A 6,785-nucleotide genomic window follows, 5' to 3' on the forward strand; every position below is an offset into this window, starting at 1 on the left:
GCTACTGTGCGTATTATTTGTGTGATTCTGCAAATATCTCGGATCACTTAAAGCCTTATGGACATTCATCCAGGTCAGTAGGCATGGTTCTAACTGGCTCATTTAATATTTGCATAAAATTCCATAGTATAAGCGTACTGTAATTTATCAACCATTCCACTAATGAACTAATGATGAATGTTTATTACATCAAGTATTTTGCCTTTTTTTTGCTTTTTGCTTCAAACATTCTGCAATAAACATCCTGGTACATATATTTGTATATATATATATATATATATATATATATTTTTTTTTTTTTTTTTCTATAGCAGGGGTTGACAAACCAAGTTCCACAGACCAAATCCAGCCCCAGCACATATTTTTGTAAATAAAGTTTTATTGGAACATTGCCAAATGCATTCATTTACATAATATCCATAGCTGCTTTCCCAGGACCCTGGCAGAGCTGACTCATTGACACAGAGACTGGATGGCCCACAAAGCACAAAATATTTACTCTTTACAAAGAAAGTTTGCTGACCTCTGTTCTATAAGGTAGAATCCCACTATAGAAATGCAGGTTAACCGGAAAAAGTGTATGGGGGCGCCTGGGTGGCTCAGTCGTTAAGCGTCTGCCTTCGGCTCAGGTCATGATCCCAGGGTCCTGGGATCGAGCCCCGCATCGGGCTCCCTGCCCCACAGGAAGTCTGCTTCTCCGTCTCCCACTCCCCCTGCTTGTGTTCCCTCTCTCGCTGTCTCTCTCTCTGTCAAAAAATAAATAAAATCTTTAAAAAAAAAAAAAAAAACAGGAAAAGGGTATGAGTTTAAAAAAAATTTTTTAAAAGATTTTACTTATTTAGGGCGCCTGGGTGGCTCAGTTGGTTAAGCGACTGCCTTCGGCTCAGGTCATGATCCTGGAGTCCCGGGATCGAGTCCCACATCGGGCTCCCTGCTCGGCAGGGAGTCTGCTTCTCCCTCTGACCCTCCTCCCTCTCATGCTCTCTGTCTCTCATTCTCTCTGTCAAATAAATAAATAAAATCTTTAAAAAAAAAAAAAAAGATTTTACTTATTTATTTGACAGAGAGAGAGGGAGGGAGTATAAGCAGGCAGAGCGGCAGCCAGAGGGAGAGGGAGAAGCAGGCTTCCCGCCGAGCAGGGAGTCCGATGCGGGGCTCGATCCCAGGACTCCGGGACCATGACCCGAGCCAAAGGCAGATGCCCAACCGACTGAGCCACCCAGGCGCCCCATGAGTTTTTAAAATTTTAATAGATACTGACATAATTATTTTTCAGCACTTAGAATATTCATTCTTCATTAATTTTAAAAGTTATACATGCTTATTGTAAAAATAAAATGAATTACAGAATTGTATACAGAAGAAAGCCCATTCCTCCACTGCAATCATTCTTACCAGTTTGGTGTAGTAGGTCCGATCAATACAACCAAGGCAGACACATAAACAGTGTCCTCCTTCCTTCCTTCCTTTATTTATTTAAAAATTTTATTTATTTATTTGAGAGTGTACTCGAGAGAGAGCAAGAGCATGATCAGGGGGAGGGGCAGAGGCAGAGGGAGAAGCAGACTCCCCGTTGAGCAAGGAGCCCGATGTGGGGCTCGATCCCAGGATCCTGAGATCATGACCTGAGCAGAAGGCAGATGCTTAACGACTGAGCCACCCAGGTGCCCCTCCTTCCTTTTTTAAACAAGAATGGGGATTGGTTTATTCCTATAGCTACGATCCCTGAAATACTTCTATATTATTCTGCCCTCTTTCTAATGCTCATATCCAAAGAGGTGACTGTGAGTATTTGGACACAAAAATCCTGGCAGCCAATGCCCTTACAGTAGAATTTCAATGCAACACATTGAGACTTAGACTATTTGTTGTCTCTGAGAAGCTAATAACCACAGGTTTTTGATGCCCTTTGTCCCCGAAGAGCCATTTTCGTATGACTCTTGTGCTTTAGACCATTCAGCGGCTTCCCAGTTCACTGAGTTAAAAATTCAAACGTTTACTGTGGCCTGCAAGGCCCTCCATGCCCTGGCCCTCAGCCACTCTTCTCCTGCCCATTCTCCCCTTGGGCTCTGTGCCTTCTTGCATTTCCTCAAAGTTGCACCAAGCCCTCTTCGGTCTTATCCTGGGTTAGTCAGAAACTTTTGGTTACGAGAGACAGAAAACCGATTCACATTGGCCTGTATCTAAAGGAGCACATTGACTTGTGAACCTGAAAAGTTCCAGAATGGAATAAGGAGTGGATGGCTCTAGTCGCCACAGGTTGCCTCTGGTCTCTGCTGTCTTTTTTTTTTTTTTTTTTAAGATTTTAAGTTATTTATTTGACAGAGAGAGAGAGAGAGAGCGGCAGAGGGAGAGGGAGAAGCAGACTCCCTGGACTCCCTGCTGAACAGAGAGCCCAATGTGGGGACTTGATCCCAGGACTCCAGGATCACGACCCCAGCGGAAGGCAGACACTTAACCGACTGAGCCACCCAGGCGTCCCTAGTCTCTGCTGTCTTATCTTCATTCTCGGTCTCTCCCAATGGGAAGGGAAGTTGTCTCTAATCTTGTGTCTTAATTCACTACCCGAGTGTAAGGGGTATTCTCACTTCCTCCCAACTGCTCTAGAAAAGGCCGTGTGGATAACACTCCCTGAATCGGCTGAGGTCAGGTGACCATCCCCAAACCGATTGCTGTGACCAGTCCTGCAGGATGCACACTGATTAGGCAATCCTGGGTCTCGTGCCTCCCATCTTCCCCCCCACCCCACCCCCTCCCAACACAGGAGGCAGAATCTGCCCCACATGAAACTCAAGTAGGGCAGTCAGGGAGTTCCTCAAATGGAAACCAAGGTGCTGTTACCAGAAGAAGGAAAATGGCTGCTGGTAAGCGAAACAACCATTGTCTGTGGCCGGCCCTTCATACCTATTGTTCCCTCTGCCTGCGACGCCCTTCCCCCACTTTTCACCCTGACAGTTTTGATAGAAGAGACAAAAGATTGAAAATGGCACACATGTCTATGAACATAAGAGACTAGCAAGAATAGTGGTTTTCAAAATGTCTTTTTAAGATCAGCTGCGGCACCTGGGCGTTTGTTGGAAATGCACATTCTCGGGCCCCACCCTTGATCTATGGGTGGGCCCAGCATCTGTGTTTTCACAAGGCCTCCAGGTGATGCTGCTGAACGTTTAAGTTTGAGGAGCACTGGGTGAGGATATTCATGTTCACACACAGAGGAAAGCTATTGGGTACTCCAGTTGCAGAAACCCTATTTCTAGAGGCTTAGACTTTGAAGAACAAGTTGCTCGTTAGTTACAAGAGCAGCAATCATTTTTCTGGTGCCAAACTTAATCATTCAGATTGTTTTATGCCACAGCTCCTGTGGCTTCCGTGGCTCAGCAGGTGGGCTCTCGTAGCACCCGCTCAACACTCTTCTCTCTTGCCTCGAGGCCAGAGCTAAAGATGGGATTTTTCCAGCCCCTTTCCCTTTGAAGCTATGTGAGAGGAAGCCTGCGGAGGGGATACTGGAGAAGATTTGATTCCCCTTCCGAAACATTAACAGGGACAAATGCAACAAGCAAGGCCTGTTACTTACCACCAAATGCATATTTAAATTTTTATTTATTTGTTTGAGAGAGAGAGCAGAGTGAGAGAGAGCAGAGCAAGGGAGAGAGCACAAGCTGGGGGGAGGAACAGAGGGTGAGGGAGAAGTAGACTCCCTGCTGAGCAGGGAGCCCGACTTGGGGCTCGATCCCAGGACCCCGGGATGATGACCTGAGCCGAAGGCAGATGCTTAACTGACTGTGCCACCCAGACGCCCCAGACAAATGCATTCCTAATACACGGACACAGTGCTTTGGGGTCTATAGACTCTTCAGATCCTGTTTGAGATCCTAAGAATAAAAAAGGCAAATATATTGACTCCAAAATATGAAAAGAAAAACATAAAATAAAAATTAATATGACTATAAGACATAATATTATAGTAGCATTATTAATTGTGAAATTCAGTCTTCATAAAAATGCCCCTAAATATGGAAAGTAATATGTCGGTTAGATTATCTCACTTTGCAAAAATGCAAGTGATGTATGTGTGGCGATTGCTTAGAAGCCTTGGCCCATAGCAAATTCGATGAATAATAATCTATAACTTAAATTACAAAACTAATGTCAAGATTTTCTATAACAAAAAATGACATTAATGAAGGATATGGGTACATTAGAAAATCTCTTGTAAGACATGAGGTGGGACTTTTTTCGTTGTCAAACAGTACGTATTCTTTTCGGGATCATTGTAGGGCATCGCTAGAGTCTGATAAGCCAAATAAATATCCAAGCCAATTAAATATCTAAGCTCCTAAAATGAGAAAACTGCCAAAATGAGCTTTAGGAGCAGGTGAATGGAGCAATTACCTTTTTTGTTTGAAACGTTGACCCTCCAGGGTAGATACTGTGAATTGTCTCATAGCGATTCCCTCCTTCCTCTAGGTTATTATGTTTCTGTTATTTTGCATTGCCTGTCACTCGTAGCAAAATGAATCATGACTGATTGATAGATTTGTTTGATTTTTAAATTATATGCATGTGAACAAAATATTATCGATAGTGGTGGTGGTTACACACCTGGATACAATTACCCACACTCATTGAATTGTACACTTAAAATGGGGTGAATTATATGGTGTATAAATTACATCTCAAAGAAAGCAGGGCAGAAAAAGAAAAAAAAAATAACATTTGAAAAATGTAAAGAAAAATATCTATGTGTATTAGAATTCTCCAAAGAGGGGCGCCTGGGTGGCTCAGTCGTTAAGCGTCTGCCTTCGGCTCAGGTCATGGTCCCAGGGTCCTGGGATCGAGCCCCACATCGGGCTCCCCGCTCAGCGGGAAGCCTGCTTCTCTCTCTCCCACTCCCCCTGATTGTGTTCCCTCTCTCGCTGCGTCTCTATCAAATAAATAAATAAAATCTTTAAAAAAAAAAAAAAATAGAATTCTCCAAAGAAACAGAATCAGGTGCTCGCTTCAGCAGCACATATACAAAAAAACAGAATCAGTAGGAGATGTGTGTGTGTGTGTTACTATATGATAGTATATATATTTAATCTCTTTATATAAGGAATTGGCTCACACAATATTGGAGTTTGGCAAACACGAAATCTGCAGAGCCAATGTCCTCGTTCAAGTCCGAAGGCCAGCAGGCTGTGGTAGACCCAGGAGAAGGTGATGTCCTAGCTCAAAGGCCATCAGGCTGGAGCATTCTCTCTTATTCAGGAGCGAGTCAATCTTTCATTTTACCCAGACCGTCAACTGATTATATACGGCCCACCACATTGTGTGCTTTACTCAATCTACTGATTTAAACGTTAATCATATCTAAAAACATGCTCACAAAAACACACAGAATAGGGGCGCCTGGGTGGCTCAGTCGTTAAGCGTCTGCCTTCGGCTCAGGTCATGATCCCAGGGTCCTGGGATCGAGCCCTGCGTCGGGCTTCCCGCTCAGTGGGAAGTCTGCTTCTCCCTCTCCCGCTCTCCCTGCTTGTGTTCCCTCTCTCGCTGTGTCTCTCTCTCTCTGTCAAAGAAATAAACAAAATCTTTAAAAAAACAAAACAAAACAAAAACACACACAGAATAATACAGACACATGGGCACCCCGTGGCCCAGTCAAGTTGACACACAAAATTAACTGTCACACCATGTATGTATTACATTAGTACAAAAGGCAAACAAAAAAGGAAGCTCTTTGCATGATATGCCTGTAAGCTTACTTTTCTTTTGTCACTGAAAACGTTATCCTTGTGTATGGAAAATATTCAAACTGTAACAAAATATTATATGATTAAAAATAAAAGTCCTAGGGGCACCTGGCTGGCTCAGTTGGTGGAGCGTGCGACTCTTAATCTCAGGGTTGTGAGTTTGAGCCCCACATTGGGTGAAGAGATCACGAAAAATAAAATCTTTAAAAAAATAAATAAATGAAAAATAAAAATAAATAAATAAATAAATAAAAGTCCTAGACCCTCTGGCCAGAGTCATTCACCATTCCTGATTTCTTGTTTTTGAAATATATTTTTGAAATGTATTATGCTTATACAAGCATAACTCTGTGTGTGTGTGTATGTGTGTGTGTGTGTGTGTGTGTGTGTGTGTTTGTGTGTTTTGGGGGTATTAAACCAATGTGTAAAAATAATTGGTCCTAGAACAAGACACTCCATAGCCCAACATCCAGAGCCTAGCCTGGACGACATAGACAATAGAGTTCCTTGCAAAGTGTAGAAAGCCTTCTCCTTCCTTCTCTGATAACAGGGTCATGCATGAGGCTGGGAGCCCTTGTGGGAAAGGGAGACGTGATTTAGAACAGCAGGCTTTGAACCAGGGTGCTGGTGCCCCTCGGGAGCCCAAAGAGAGTTTAAGAGAATCAGTTTTTAGCTCCTCTGCTTCCTTTTATACCTTTCTTGCCAGATTTTCTTTCCCACTGCCCTCTGCCCAGTACCCTGTCTGTCCCTTTACAAAGGAGAGTCACACCTCTCCTTTCTTTTGTTTTTTTAAAAGATTTTATTTTTAGGGGTGCCTTGCTGGCTCAGTCGGTGGAGAATGGGACTCTTGATCTCAGGGTCATGAGTTCGAGCCCTACACTGGGCGTAGAGATTACTTAAATAAATTTAAAAAGTATATATTTGAAGATTTTATTGGCAGAGAGCACCAAGTAAAATTTCCGTTCCATTGTTCACGGCTTTTTAAAAATAGATGATGGTGGAAAACAAACTATTATGGTATTGATATTCTGTAGGGAAAATTTCAGAGTG

Source organism: Halichoerus grypus, chromosome 10, assembly GCF_964656455.1.
Source record: "Halichoerus grypus chromosome 10, mHalGry1.hap1.1, whole genome shotgun sequence".
Classification (NCBI taxonomy): Eukaryota; Metazoa; Chordata; class Mammalia; order Carnivora; family Phocidae; genus Halichoerus; species Halichoerus grypus.